The sequence below is a fragment of the Trachypithecus francoisi genome, unplaced genomic scaffold (assembly GCF_009764315.1).
Source record: "Trachypithecus francoisi isolate TF-2019V2 unplaced genomic scaffold, Tfra_2.0 Lachesis_group1, whole genome shotgun sequence".
NCBI lineage: Eukaryota > Metazoa > Chordata > Mammalia > Primates > Cercopithecidae > Trachypithecus > Trachypithecus francoisi.
The window spans coordinates 6699362-6715016 of NW_022681454.1; the positions used below are offsets into that span (position 1 = coordinate 6699362).

Sequence of the window (15655 nt, forward strand, 5' to 3'; positions counted from 1 at the left end):
ATCATTGGCTTCCAAAGAGGTAATCAAAAATGACAAAGAAAGCCAAAAAAATGTAAAAAATAAAAAAAAGATATTATAAAGGTGGATGTCAGGTATCCAATTAATAAAATTTTATATTAGTTTTCTAATGTTTTTGCAATGTTTTTGATATTTGTCAACTTAAAATATTTTAAAATTTGTCTTGTTTTGTTATTATTCTAAGTAAGTTTTCATTTTTGACCAAGTCTTGTACTGGGGTTTTTAAATTATTCTTCCTAAGAGGGACTGTAGAGGCCCCAGGTTTTACAAAACCTGGATCCACTAACTACTAGCTGCCTGTTCAAAAGTCATTCTTCTTCTTTTCCTCACTAATGGAACCCTGACTTCGTTTCAGGCAGAAATGTACCTTCAAGTCCTTCAATTAAAAAAAAAAAAAAAATCCTTGGCTGGGCGTGGTGGCTCACGCCTGTAATCCCAGCATTTTGGGAGGCCAAGGCGGGTGGATCACCTGAGGTGTAGAGTTCGAGACCAGCTTGGCCAACATGGCAAAACTCCGTCTCTACCAAAAATACAAAAATTAGCTGGGTGTGGTGGTGTGGGCCTGTAATCCCAGCTACTTGAGAGGCTGAGGCAGGAGAATCGCTTGAACCTGGGAGGCGGAGGTTGCAATGAGCCGAGATCACACCATTGCACTCCAGCCTGGGCAACAGAGCAAGACACCATCTTAAAAATACATAATAATAATAATCCCAGCCTCCTCTGAAGCCAGGACTGGCCATGGGACACCGTCCCAGCCAATGAGATTAAACAAAGCTCTCTGGGGAGAGTTTTCAGGAAAGCGGTGAAGTGGAGCTGACCTAGTGTGGGTATGCCTTTTGTTCCTCCCCTTCTTGACTGGAATAGTGATAGGGAAGAGGCAGCCAACTTGCCGTGTAGAAGACATTTTGAAAAAGAAAATTACATCCTGAGGGTGAAGGAGTGAGAGAGGATAAAGTGAGGAACAGCTTGCCTTTGGGTTCCTTGTTAAGAGAGAATAAAAATCTGTTTAAGCCACTGTCTATTTGTGATCCCGATTACTCACAGCCAGACATAACCCTTAACCTATACACAGGTATCAAAGTACCACCAGCTGGGCTTTTTAAACAACAGAAATGCACTGTCTCACTTCTGTAAGCTAGAAATGTGTGATCAGGTATCAGCTGGTCCACGTTCCCTATGAAGCCCTGGGGAAGGATCTATCCCAGGCCCTTCTTGTGGCTTCTGGGGGTTTGCTTCCATCTTTGGCATTTCCTTGGCTAGCTGATGCGTCAGCCTGATCTCTACCTTCATGTTCACACGGCATGCTCCCCTTGCTTGTGTCTCTGTATCCAATTTCCCCCTTTTATAAGGATAGAAGGCAGACTGGATTAGGGATCCAGCCTACTCCAGTGTGACCTCATGGTAGCTAATTGCACCTACAACGACCCTATTTCCAAGTAAGGTCATATTCTGAGGTCCTGGGAGTAAGCACTTCAATATATGAGGTTTTTTTTTTGGGGGGGGTGGTTAGGGGGAACACAGTTCATCCCATAATACCTGGGCATTGTCCCTGATTGTCCCTCCCTCCCTCCTGCCCACGTCGAAGCCATGAGCAAGTCCTGCCAGTTCTGCACCCAGACTGCTCTGATGTGCTGATACTTCACTGTATTAGCGTGGGCGAGGCCCCCACACTGCCTCCTTGTCCCCACTCTTGACTACTTCAGCCCATGCCCCAAGGGCAGCCGGGGCATCTGCTAAAGATAGTCTCACATCTGCTCACAAATATCCTAGTTCCTCTCCACTCCCTGAATCTTAGAGGTCTGCACTTCCTCCTCTTCTGAGGTTATGCATGGTCATGTGACCTGCTCTGGCCAATGAAACATGAACAGAAGAGATGAGCGTCCCTTGGGGCGGAAGCTTTCAAAGCCAGCATAATTGTCACCTTTCATTCACGCTGCTGCACCATGTGGGTGCTCGGCTGGGAGCCCACCTTGGGCTCCCCACTGCTCTGATGAACAGAGCCCCACTGACTGAGGAAGGATGTACCATGTAGCAAGACACACCAGGGAGATTTGGGTTTGGTTGTTACTGTGGCTAACACAGCTTATCCTGACTGGTGCACTTTAAAAAATATAAATCTGACCATAGTCCATGGGACCACCTTCCAGGCGAGACAGTCTCCAAACTCTCCCCAGCCTGCAAGACCTTGCAAGCGCTGCCCCTCTGTGCCCCCACGCCCCATCTTCCACACTCTCCCTCTCACCATTCTGTGGCCCAGACACTTTTATCAGATTCTTAAACAGTGGCCCTGCAGTCAGGTGTTCCCCCATGCTGCTCCCTTTGGTGGGTGCTCTTCCCTCCCTTCTCCTTGCTAGAAAGTAAGCTCTGGTGGGCGCCTCTTCCTCTCTGCTGTTCACTGTGGTGTCCCCACATCTTCTTGACTGCCTGGCACACAGTAGCTGCTCAATAAATATTTGTCTAATGACACTGAATGAATGAGTGTTTGCCCAGCTGAGTCCTGCCCCTCCCAAGTCTCGGCTCGATAGCACATCGTTCATTTGGCTATGACCTGGTGATGTGGCTTTGCTGGGGGCAGCCTGGGCTGGTGGGGGAAGCTCCCTAGGCTGGCATACGTCCAGTTCTGACCCTTGCTGGCTCTGCCGACTTTAGCGTGCGCTTTAACCTCTGACCTTCAGATCTCTCATCCGTACAGAGGGGGACATGGATCTCCGGGGTCGCTGCGTCTTCCTGACTACTGACGGCCAGGACGGCCCCAGCCCCGCTTTACCTGCGAGCTCCACGCCAGGCTCGAGCCCCCGAGGGCAGGGATACCCGAGCCTTGACCAGAGCCTGAAAGCTCCTCCCGGGGGTTGCTCCGACTCAGCGAGGCGCCAGGGTGCCCGGCGCGGCCGAGGGCGCTCAGCGCCGGGACCCCAGCCCTGCCCGGGCCGGTCGCTGGCCTAGTGCGCACGCTCCGGCAGCTCCGCGCCCCCTCTCGCGGCGGCAGAAGCTCTACCAGAGTCTGCCCGGGGCGGGGGCGGGGCGGGGCGGGCTCCTCGCCCTACTGCCTGACTGGCAGGAAGACGGACCAATCGGACGGGCTCCCCAGGGAGGGGCGGGGCCGTGCCGGAGCCGGGCGCCGGCGGCCAAGGGAGCTGCAGCCACCCGCGTGCGGCACGCGCCGGCCGCCTGCCCCTATCGCGGCCACCAGTGCCGCGGCCTCTCGACTCCCGCCCCGCCGAGCCGCGCGCGCGACTGCCATCCTCCTCAATTGCTTTTTACGATTTTTTGTGCATGCATTCATTTTCTGTTCCGTTTTGTCCTTTTTAAGGCGGTGGCGGCGGCGACACCGGCGTAAGCGCGCAGCGGGGAGGGGGCGGCCGGAGGATGCGGCGCGGGGCTGCGCTCGCTACGCCCGCTGCTGCTGCCCGGCTCGGGCCTGAGCGCCGAGCAGGTGGGTACAGGTGCGCCGGGGGGCGGGAGGCGCGCGCAGGCCAGAGAGAACCCGTGGACCCGGCGACCGAGGGGCGGACCCGGCGGCGAGGGACGCGGCGACCGGTGCCGCCCCGCCCCATCGTCCATCTCCCCGTCCTCCGGTCATCGCGCCCCCTTCGGGTCCCCCTTCCACTCTCGCATCCCACCTCAGTGTTCCCCCACCCTTCCGTACCCATCCCCCACTCCTCTTCAGACCCCCTTGCAAAATCTCCCAGCCGCTGCGTCGCTTCCCCCAACACCCCCTCCCGTTCCGCCCCCAGCCCCCAGCTCTCCTTCACGCCACCCCTATTTCCACTCCTCTCCGGATTCCGCCCCCAAGCCAAGGAGCGGGAGGGGGGACCCACCCGGTGCCTGCCGGAGTGGCGCGGGGGGTGTGGCCGGCCGGTCCCCTCCGTGTCTTCCGCAGGGTAGGTCGCAGTCTCCCAGATCCCCGCCCAGGTGGCAAAGAGCTGGGGGCCGCGCCCCGGCGGCGGGGGGCCAGCGGGCGAGGCCGCCCAGCCTGCACCCCACCCCACGCACGGCACACGCCGCCGCGGCCCCTGCCACGCACACCCTCGCGCTGCTCCGCCCACGTGGGCGCCGGGGAGGAGGCTGGAGAGATGGGAAGAAAGGCTGGCACCCACCCTCCTGCCGGCCCGGCGCGCCCTGGGCGCACTGGCCTCGGAGATGGCGCGCAAGGATTGACTCCGGTGGTGCCAGACACCTTGCCGGGCGCCCTGCGTCGGGGCCAGCGGCCTCGCTGGCCTGCGTCAGTGCGCGGCGGCCTCGTCTCCCAGCTTCTCGGTCCTTCGCTCCATCCCCCCTGCTGTGGGCTCCTGAGGATCCGGCCAGGGCAGCCCAGATAGAGGCCGCTTACGAGGCTGGCGCTTCTTTTCGCCTTAGAAGCATCCCTCTCCCACACACCCCAGCTCGCCGGTCTCCTGAAGGCTGGGCCAGCCTCGGCTCTCCGCCAGCCTCTGCCCGGCTCTCTGAGCTCCAGCGATGATGTATCTAACCGCCAGCCCTCCTCCACCGCTCGCCCCATCTGCGCACACTCGCAGGCACACTTGTCCTTGGCCTTTGCCCGTGTTGTGCTCTCTCCGGGAACGCCCTAACTTCAGCTGGCCAGCTCCTTGTAGACCAAGGTCAGGGAGATCCCCTTGCCCCTCCTGAGCTTTCCTGGACCGCGGAGCTGTCCCAGGATGCTGTTACCATCTGATGGCCTCTGCCTTCCAGAGCAGAGGAGGAGGTGGGGAGGAGGGCAGGGGCAGCCTCAGCCCCTCTCCCAGGGCTCCACCCACAGTGAATGTTGGGCATAGCAGGGACATCTCCCCTAAGTCAAAGCAACCCGCTGGTGTGGAGGGCGAGGCCATGGGAGGAGTTGGCCCTTCCTCTAGCACCCTGGGCTTGTGGGTGGTGGCTCCAATAGCTGGGATGAGCAAGGAGGAGGGACACATTCGAGGATGGAGTGGGGGGATTAGGATCCTTTCCTAGCAGGGCACTGTCACCCTCCTGGAGATCTGCGGGTCTGCAGAGACTGATGTTGCCGCGCACAGTGGAGGCTTGTGGCTTGTTGCAAGATTTTTGTTGTTGAGATATGTACGGGTTTGTAATGCTGAACATCTCCGCTCCGGAGTCTGGGGTAATTCTTACCTGGAGTCTTTTTGCAGTAAGCCGCTCCCAAAGGATCACAGTGTGGACCCAATGCATGAGATGACTGGCATTTTCCTCCTTCACAAACCACCTATGACTCCCACTGCGCCCACGACCTCACCAGTTCCTCCCGTCCTGACTTCCCTGGCCCATCTCTCCCCTCTCCCTGCCACGATGTCTCGGCCACGCCTGCTGCCTCTGTGTTGTGTAGACATGTCTTCACACTTGGGTTTTTCCCCACGTGCTTTTTTTTCACCCCCCTCTCTAAAACAATGCTTCCCTCCCTTGTGTATCTGGAGAACGATTCATGTTAAAGTCCAGCTCTCAGGTTCCATCACTGTGATTTTCCCAGACTCTACTGGAAAGATTGTGTGGTTCTCTCATTGTGTTCTCAGAACTTTTCATACACGTCCAGTGTGATATTTGTTTGTGTAGTTTTTCCTTAAGCAGATCTTGCCCACTAGAGACTGGGGATACGGAACACAGTGAGGTCACCTGAGAGATGGTCCCACTTTGCTGAGGGCTCTGTTTTCCTAGGGAGGTGACCACACAGACACTGCCCGTGCTGTCAGAGAGCCATGTGCAGGGAGAGAGGGGGACAGGCCCCTGCCTTGGCCCGGCCAGGAAGGCAGCCTGAGGAAGTGGCAGGACTGTAGCCCCACTCTCTTGGTGTGTAAGGGTGGATTGGGCTGTGGGACAAGTGGCAGAGGGAACAATTTCTAGTCCATAAGGCAGCAGCGATTGCCACTGCAGGCTGTGGCTATCTGTTTAACTCCTCCAGGGTAGAACCTTGCATCTCTTCAGGCTCTGAGCCAGACTGCCAGGGTTCCCATTCAGGCCCTGCCTCACTTAGCTGGGATTGGGCAAGTGCCTCCCTGCTGGGCTTTCTAACTAAATGGGGGCTTCCCTTGGGGAGTCTGAGGATGACTGCGGTTTGTCCCAGTTCTCCTGAGTCACTTCTCAACCTGCAGGGCTTCTGAAGTTGGACTCGCCTGTACTTTATCCCTTATCCTTGTGTGATCTTGGGTAAGAGGATTAACCTCTCTGAGCCTCCGTTTCCTGTATAAAAGGGGGCAGTGGTATCTCTTTGGCTAAGTTGATGTGGGGATCAGAGGTGTGGTCCCTGAGCAAAGGTAGCAGCTTTATGAGGGATGACAATGGTGAAGAAGCTATGAGAATATTTATTCATTTAGCCTTGTCACAGAGCAAACTCCCATACCCACATTTGGGGTCCTTCTTTAGCTAACAACGAAGCTAATGATCAGAGCAGTGGCCACCGTTGTGGTGGGCTGAGCGGTATGAAGGACCAGGCTAGATCAGTGGAACTGTGTTGAGGACCAGCTCCCACCCTACTGACAGTGTGACACTGGGCAAGTCACTTAGCCCCTGTACTCACTTTCTTTGTCTGGATAAGGGGAATGAGGGCCACATAAGGAAATATCGTCACTTAACCTCCCGCTTCTGCCTTGGGTTATCTCATCTTTGCTGCATGGCACCACACAGGGTGAGGTCTACGTGAACACCGGAGAGGGAGCCGAGTCTCAGGACACCAGGGGACTCAGCAGTGGGGCTCCCTGACTCCAGGCCTCAGATGTTGCCCCATGGAGCACACTGACCCCTGTGATGGAAAACGACCTTCCAACAGGGATGGCATGAGAAATAGATCAGAAAGTCTTCTTGGTGCTTTTTTTTTGTGTGTGTGTGACAGTTTCTTTCTTGTTGCCCAGGCTGGAGTGCAGTGGTACAATCTCGGCTCACTGCAACATCTGCCTCGTGGATTTAAGCGATTCTCCTGTCTCAGCCTCCCAAGTAGTTGGGACTACAGGCACCTGCCACCAGGCCCTGCTAATTTTTTTGTATTTTTAGTAGAGACGGGGTTTCACAATGTTGAGCAGGCTGGTCTCAAACTCCTGACCTCACCTCAGGTGATTTGCCCACCTTAGCCTCCCAAAGTGCTGGGATTATAGGCATGAGCTACTGCCCCTGGCCCCTTCTTGGCGCTTTTAATGGAAGCACATCACTGTCATGTCCATAGTGGCCATTGGTGTTGCTGTAAACGGAGACTCAGACAGTGACCCAGGCCTGGCCACTGGTGGGACCACAGCATCCTGACTGTAGCCCTGGATGCCTTCAGAAAATGTTTTCTTTGCTCATGCTTTTCTGAGGCCAGGTGGACAGTACAGGGGTCATGGATCAGCAGGGAGGGGCAGGGACAGGGAAGGAGCTCTGGGGGTCTCATGCGGTGAACGGCTGGGTTAGGAACCCCTCCCATAGGACGTGAGAAGCAGGCGTGCTTGCAGGGAGTGGCCACAGAGGTCATTATTATAGGTTGGTGCAAAAATAATCGTGGTTTTTGCCATTACTTTTGCACCACCCCCATACTGGAAAGTAGAGGAGAAAGGGCCCATGGGGAAAGCACCTAGGGGCAGCTCAAAGTCTGGGAGGGGCAGCTCCCCAGTGGGGCCGGGGGCTCCCTCCTGCCTTTGATGTTAGTATTGGTTTTCAGAACCGCAATGAGAAGTATTATGCCTTTCATAAGTCTGCAGAGGTGAATTGACAGAAATACTGTTTTTCTTCATTATAACAGTTAACATGTGAATGGCACTTAGCAAGTGCCAGGATCTATGCCAGGGGCTTTTGTAAATAAAGTTTTATTAGAACACAGCCACGCCCATTTGTGTATGTATGGTCTGTGGCTGCATTTGTGCCAGACTGGCAGAACTGAGCAGCTGGGGGAGACATCTGTGAAGCCAAAGACATTTACTCCCTGGCTTTTTCCAGGAAGAGTTTGCCTCCCACTGTTCTGTGCTGTCCCTGGTCTGACTGAACCCATTCAGTCCCAGAGGGAGGCACGCACCTGCATTTCTATTTTATAGATGGGCACAGAGGGGCTCCGAAGCTCGCCAGGGATGATAAAGCGAGTATGTTCCAGAGCAGGGATTTGAAGCCAAGAAACCCATGTTCTTTTTTGAGGGGAGGAGACGGGGCAGGGAGATTTATATTTTTATTAGCTTCTAATTTAATTTTATCATGTTTAGAGAATGTGGTATGCGTGGTATCTATTTTCAAAAATTTGTTGACAATTCCTTGATGGGCTAGCACCTGATCATTTTAAAAAATATTTTTATCATGGTTAATATACTAAATATATCAAAATATTTCATCATGGCTGATATATTAACCATTTCTAAGTGTGCAATTCAGTGGCATGAAGCACATCCAGACTGTTGAGCAACCAGTGCTACCATCCACCTCTGGAACTCTCTATCATCCTCACCTGCAGCCCACATTCTTCACTGATGCCCTGTGCTGTCTTATGGGAGTTTTGTGGAATAAAACAAATGTAAGTGGCATCATAATTTAGCAGAGAAGGCTTTGACATCAGACTTGGGTTTGAGCACTGGCTCTGCCATTTACCAGCTAATCTTGTGCTACTGTCTGCAGCCCCCTGAACCCTCTGCACTCAGGATCCTCATTTGGGAAATGGGGATCACCCCAATCTGGTCCCTGCACATCCCTCGGTTGTGAGGATGAGACTAAGGAACGGAGGTGAAAGGCCTCGTCTAGCATCACGCAGTGGACAGCAGCTGCAGTGGCTGCTCCCTTTGTTGGGCACCACCACCCTCTTGTGTTAGGTCAGCCCGTTCCCCTCTGTGTGGTCTGAGGGGGCCCCTTTATCTTTTCCAGGACCTGCAAACATCCTCAGGACCCACTGCATATCCTAAAACTCCCAACGGGCCTGGGAGGACCTGGGTACAGCCTGCCTGCTGTCCTGTCTCCCATGGGAGGACCCAGGTACAGGCTGCTGCTGTCCTGTCTCCCATGGGAGGACCCGGGTACAGGCTGCTGTTGTCCTGTCTCCCACCATGGCTGAGACTGGCTGAAGGGCCACTTTAAGGAATGAAAGGCGTTCTGTGTGCACCAGCCAGGGACTGCCAGCGGGTGCTCATTGTGGCAGAAATACCCTTATGCCTGCCAGGTCAGAGGGAGGCTCTGGCTCGGTGTGCTGGCCTCTGAGCTTCTCCTTTGGCTGCATTTTGAGTCAGGAGCCTGGACTGGCCCTGGGTCCCTCCTCAGCGCTGGAGGGGGTGGGACGCATCACCACAGAGTGGGTGTCCTTCCGGTGAGGACTGTGAGGAGTTGACAGTGGAGGCAAGGAGTGAGCTGGTAAGTAGCTTTCTGCTTCTTTTACCCTTGGGGCTTCTGTCTCCTGTCTTCTCCCACCCTATCCTGTTGCATCTGGTGGCTGGTCGACCCTCTCTGCTTGTTCTGACACGGGAATGTATTGGATGAGATCATAACCTGTGCTTTCCATTAAAGCAGTTCTTTTTCCCCTTCTTTTTCTTAAAAAAATTGAGGTGAAATTCAATCACTCTAAATTAACCGTCTTCAATTATACAATTCAGTGGCATTTACTACATTCACAATGTTGTGCAACTATCACCTTGATCTAGTTGCAAAACAATTTCCTCACTCCCGAACAAAACCCTGTGTCCATGAGCAGTCAATCCTCACTTCCCCTCTCCCAGCCCGGGCACTCATCCATCTGCCCTCTGTCTCCTTGGATTTGCCTGTGCTGGATATTTCAAGAGCAGATCGTATGTGGCTTTTTGTGGCTGACTTCTTTCACTTAGTCTGATATTTTCAAGGTTCACCCCTGTTGTAGCGAGTGTCGGTGCTTCCTTCCTCTTTATGGCTGAGTAGTATTCCATGGTGTGACTATAACACAATTGTCCATTCATCTGTGGATGGACATTGGGGTTCTCACCTTTGTGGCTGGTGTTGGAAGCAGTGCTTAGGGTGCCAACATTTTCTTCCCAGGGCTGTGGCTGCCCGGGTCCTGTTCTGCAGGCTTTTCCACCCTCTCCTCCCCTGCTCATTAATGCATCAGTTCAGTCCCTTGTGATGAGCACTGTGCTGGGGGCTCCCAGCCTTGACTTGTCCTTGAAACCTGCAGAATGGTTTGTTGGCTCCTCATTTTCCAAGCAAGAGCGTGGGAGCGCCCCGAGGCAGGAGGGACAATGTAGGGGCCATCCGAGTGCCCCAGAGAGGCAGCTGGCACAGCGCAGGGAGCCCTGGCCGCCTTTCTTTTGGTTTCTGGAACATGCTGGATTCTTGCTGCTCAGAGCGCTTGTGTGAGCTGCTTGCTGCCTGGAATGTTCATCCCTGCTCTGGCCCAGACTGGCTTCTTTTCATCCCTCATGTCTGTATTACGCAGGGTTCTCTAGAGGGACAGAACTAATTGGATATACGTGTATATGCAAGGGATTTTATTAAGGAGAATTGACTTACCAATCACAAGGTAAAGTCCCAAAATAGGTCGTCTGCAAGTTGAGAAGCAAGGAAACCAGTGGCAGATCAGTCTGGGTCTCAAAACCTCAAAAGTACGGAAGCCAGCAGCACAGCCTTCAGCCTGTGGCCAAAGGCCCGAGAGCCCTGGCAAACCACTGGTGTAGGTCCAAGAGTCCAGAAGCTGACCAACTTGGAGTCTGATGTCCGAGGGCAGGAAGCATCCAGCACGGGAGAAAGATGGGGCCGGAAGACTCAGCAAGTCTGCTCTTCCATCTCCTCCTGCCTGCTTTATTCTAGCCATGCCGGCAGTTGGTTAGATGGTGTCCACCCAGACTGAGGGTGGGTCTGCCTTTCCCAGCCCACTGACTCAAATGTTAATCTCTTTTGGGAACACCCTCCCAGACACACCCAGGAACAATACTTTGCATCTTTCACCAATCAAGTTGACACTCAATATTAACCACCACAATGTCTCAGCCTAAATTTCTCCTCCTTGGGGAGGTTTTTGACTGTCCCAGATAGTGGCTGTGCCCCTTGTCCCCATCAGTACCCTGTTTGCTTTTGAGAATCATCATGATCTGAAATGGTTTTATTGTCATTTCCCCTCCCCAGAAGCTAGAATCAAGCACTATGACGGCAGGAACCCTGCCTGTGGGGTTTCCCCTCCTCTGTCAGCCTTGGACATTGGCACAGAGCAGGTGTTCAATCAGTAATCACTGCTACTGACTTAATTTCTGAATTCCTGCTAGCTCTGTGATTGAGTGCTTGCTCCTTTATCTTTCTGAGCTTCACTTCCTTCTTTTGTGAAATAAAGAGAATGTCCCTATCTCTTGGGGTTGGTTTTGGATGTAGACCAAAACCAAAACAGGCTCAGTGGCGTCTGTGTGTAGTAGGTGTTTGTCAGCCGGCGCTGCTGCTGGTGTTACTTGTGGAAGTCATGGTCATTGTGATTGTCAATGAGTTTTCTAATGCCAGGTGACTCTTACGCTTGCTCTGAGGCCACCAGGGGACCTCCTGGAGCTGAGCTGTCCTATTCCAGTAGCCACTTGCCGTTAGGGGCTATTGAGCACTGCAGTGTGGTTCCTGTGGACTGAGATGGACTGTGAGTGAAAAATACACCCTGGCCAGATGCGGTGGCTCACGCCTGTAATCCCAGCACTTTGGGAGGCTGAGGAGGGTGGTCACCTGAGGTCAGGAGTTCAAGAGTAGCCTGGCCAACATGGCAAAACCCCGTCTCTACCAAAAATACAAAAATTAGCTGAGTGTGGTGGCAGACGCCTGTAATCTCAGCTACTCGGGAGGCTGAGGCAGGAGAATAGCTCAAACCCGGGAGGCAGAGGTTGTAGTGAGCCAAGATTGCACCACTGCACTCCAGTCTGGGTGACAAGAGCGAAACTCCGTCTCAAAATAAATAACTAAATAATAACTAACTAACTAAATAAATAAATAAGTAAAATGCACTCCTGGGCTTGAAGATGTATCAAAAACACGGAATATAAAATATCTTAGTAATAATTTTCACATGAATTTCACTTCAAAATGATGCTATTTTGTGTATATTGGGCTAAATGAAATGTATTATTAATTTCATCTTCTTTTTACTTTTTAAAATGTGGCTACTAAAACTGTGAAATTACACATGGCATGCATGTTGTATTCCACTGGGCCTTGCTGCTGTAGCTGTAAGCTCCAGAGGGCAGGGTCCAGGCTCAGGCCTACGGGGCTCAACCTCCAGCTCTGCCTTCTATGAGGTCTGTGACCTCAGGCAAGTTAATGAAATGGTTTTTGTGCTTCAGTTTCCTCCTCTGTAAATAAGAAGCTCAGCTGGATGACAAACAATGACAATGCACCTTTGAGGGCCACCTTGTGCCCTGCTAGGATCTGGTGCCCCATTAGGACAGGGGGTGGCAGGGTCTCTGCCCACAGCAGCTTACGTTCTGGGGGAGGGGAGACCCATAGCCTCCACAGTTGAAATACAGAGGCTGACCCAGCCACTAAGGCCCGTGACGAGTTCTCTGAGGGCCTCAGGAGGGAGATGCAGGGGATAGTCACACGGGTGGTGGGAGCTCCGTCTCTGGCTGTGAGCCCTCGGGAAGGCCTGGTGAGGAGCGCAGGGGTAGAGCTGTCTGGAGTCTGGAGCCTGACGCACACTGGGCTGTCACTCACTGGCAGTCAAGCCCATGACTTTGGTATGGCCCAAGAGGGTTGGGCCACTCTATTGCCTCTTGGCCACTCAGTGGCTCTTGCCTGTGTAAGCCTTTTGCAATACTCATTGCACGAGGATTTAAGAGTTTGCAACCTCATGTTCATCTTCTGCAGTCCCTGCATCCCCTAGTGTGGGTGAAGCTGCTGTTTGTCCCCATCCTGGAACTGCCCCACACCAGCTCTGATGGCCAAGGGTGGCTGATTCTCAGGATGTGGTGCAGGCTGCCTGCTGTCTTGTTTGATGAATCCCCTGTGCTCTGGACCCCATCTCCACTGCTTTCTGTCAGGCCTAGGAGGGGACTATGAGCTGAATTCCCAACTCAGCCAGGAGCCACGAGGGAGACATGTCACATCACCCTGGGAGCTCCGGTATTCTGGGGTATCACCCCATCCCTGTCACTGGGTGTGTGTGCTTGCTCCATGTGGAGAGATGCCTGGGGGCAACTTTGTCCTGAGATTTGTAGGGGTGAGCTAATACTGTCATCCTTACTTTCCTTGTGCACACCTGCCCTCAGGTGCCTGGCATTATGCTGCCTGCTGGGGTTGGGGGCGGGAGGCGGGGTGTGCCCACAAGTCAGCAGGAAGAGCCCCAGGTGATTATCGAGGATGGCAGTGGACCTTCCTCCCAGCCCTCTCCTTGGACCTCCACCACCTCATTGCTGGGGAACGAGTGACTTGTCTGAGCTTGCACAGGTGGAAATGGCAGTGGTGGGTTCAACCTAGCTCTGGCTACTCCTAACGGTGCTGTTCACTTATGGAAAGAGTGTAGGATGAGCAAGTCTAGAGAGGAAAAGTGCAACATGGGAACTTTGTTAATACAATTGCATTTATTGGGGATTTTTGTTGAATAAGTAGATTTTAGCTGCTCTTGCAACACAAAATGTGTAACTATGTTAGACAGAGATATGTTAATCTGCTTCACTATAGTAACCATCTTAGGATCTATATGCAGCCTGTAACATCATGTTGTAAATTTAGCCTGGCATTGCAGCCCCCCATGGTCTGCTCCCAGTTCAACTCCCGCCATTTCTCCCCTGAACCATGGCCCTCTCCTGAGCACTGCTCCTCGGGTGCCACTTCCTCCACCCTTCTTGGGCCCCAGGAGTGGGGAGAGACCCACTTACTTACTCTACAAATGAGGATTGAGTGAATGAAGTCATTGAGGCTGGATTCAGACAGGCCCAGGGGCAGGGGAATGGACTAATGGGGCTTCCTTCTCTCCTCTGATTTTGCCAGTGGGGCATGGCCCACCCTGCCTCCCTCTCCTGCCATGCCTGCAGCAGAGCCCGTGTCCAGCTACACAGTCCCCCGGCTGCTCTCGACTGAGCCAGGCCTTTGCACACGCTGTTCCCTTTGATGGATCTGCCTGTTCACCTCCCCCAGCCCCATCCACTTGTGCTTAAGATCCATCATGCGCCTTCCTCCAGAAAACTCCATCCCCAGACTGGGCCAGGTATAACCCCAGGGCCCTCACTGCCCCACGCCACCCTCTGCCCTGGCCACAGTGTGTTGCAGCTGCCAGTGACTTGTCTGACTCCTCCGCTAGACAGAGGGCTCTATGAGGGTAGGAATGCTTTCTGATTCACACTGGAACTCCCAGAGCCTGGCCAGGGCAAGGTGCAGAGTAGGTGGTTAATAGATTTTTGGCTTTTAGTCTCAGATTCCCATAATGTCAGTGTTGGGAGGGACCTTAGCAGGAGCACAGTATGTTCTCTCTATTGCTTGCATCAAGTCCACTCTGCGCTTAAAAAAACATCACTCTGTTCTCTGCAGAAGCCACCTCTAGTGACAGTCAATTGTTTGAGCCTCAGATACTATAATGCTTGGGATGGGAATACCCCAGATTGTTTTATCAGTCCAGAGATGACATTTACGAAGGTTCTGTAAAACTCAAAGTTTCCCTCTCCCTCCTCAGACTGGGATTTCGCTGCCTTATGGTGCAGCCTGCTTTTAGTTTATGGCAGCAGAAAAATGTTAGAAGGCTGTTCTTCAGAAACAAGCCATGTGCCTGTGTTCCCGGAAGGTCACATTTCTTATTCCATTAGCCTGGTTTTTCTCTTTCTCCCAAGCCATACCCTCCGAATGCACTTTGGAAGACAAACCTTCTTTCTGGATGTTGGCAGGGCTGCGTTGTCGGGCCAGGGCGCTGGGTGAGTGAGCTCATTATGCCCAGCGGTAATTGGATTTCTGCAGCAAGTCTTGGAGCCTTCCAGGCTCGGGGCTTGACGAGGTTCTTTTTGCAAACCAGATATCTTCTTTTGAAAAAGGGCCTGGATGCCCCCACATTGTGCCTAATCTACTTAAACCACTGGGCAGATGGGTGCTTTCCTGACATGATCTATCTCTCCCAGCAAGTACCATAGGCACCCAGGATGAACCGAGTCTGTGAGAGCCTGTGCATTGTAGAGCCCTGGATTTTTCTATATGGATGGTTAAAAACCAATGCAAGACACTTCCGACTGAAGACACAAACAAGTCTTATTGCTGGATAGGATATTAGAAATTGGAGTGCTCTAGCCAGAAGATGGGGGAGGGATGCTGGTGCCCTCAGGTGCCCCAAATTAATAAGTTGTTCATTTGGAATTTGACGATTCATTTGCTCCTGGATTGTAGCTTCCCTTTATCATTGTTAGTGAGCAGAGGGCTTTGGGGGTATGCTAAGAGGTCAAGTGGCAAGGTGTGTTAAGTGGGGTGTGTTAAGTCACTCTTGGGTAGGGATGTGGGCTGAACAGTTTGGGGTGGTGTCTTAATCTGCTTATCGTGGCAAGTGTGGAAAGGACCTCTGCTTATCAGAGCCTCCTGAACAGAGGTGAGCAGGTGTCTGTGAGAACAATGCCACGGCATTTGAAAACACTATCATTGTGGACTCTGTTATGAATCCTGACCATCCCTTCCCACCTTAGTCTGAAGCACTGAGCTGTCTCCACACTTCCAGTCACCACGTGTCATGAAGGGGATCTCGAAAATATAATGGCCCCATTCTGCCTCCTTGTAAGAAGGTCAAGCTGTAGACTTCCAATCTTCCAACCCAGGA

General features: G+C 53.0%; 1 protein-coding gene across 4 annotated transcripts in view; it reads left to right on the forward strand.

Moving 5' to 3' along the window:
• The first annotated feature begins 3114 nt into the window (after positions 1-3114).
• The window catches only part of JAKMIP1 (janus kinase and microtubule interacting protein 1), a 182534-nt gene continuing 169993 nt past the window's right edge, over positions 3115-15655 (forward strand). For 2 of the 4 annotated variants that reach the window (XM_033213708.1, XM_033213706.1), the window contains exon 1: positions 3115-3451. The gene's annotated coding sequence lies outside the window, so the exon portion shown is untranslated. Of the gene's footprint in view, positions 3452-9161; positions 9292-15655 lie in introns of those variants that run through there. The other 2 variants (XM_033213705.1, XM_033213707.1) reach the window with 1 other exon arrangement.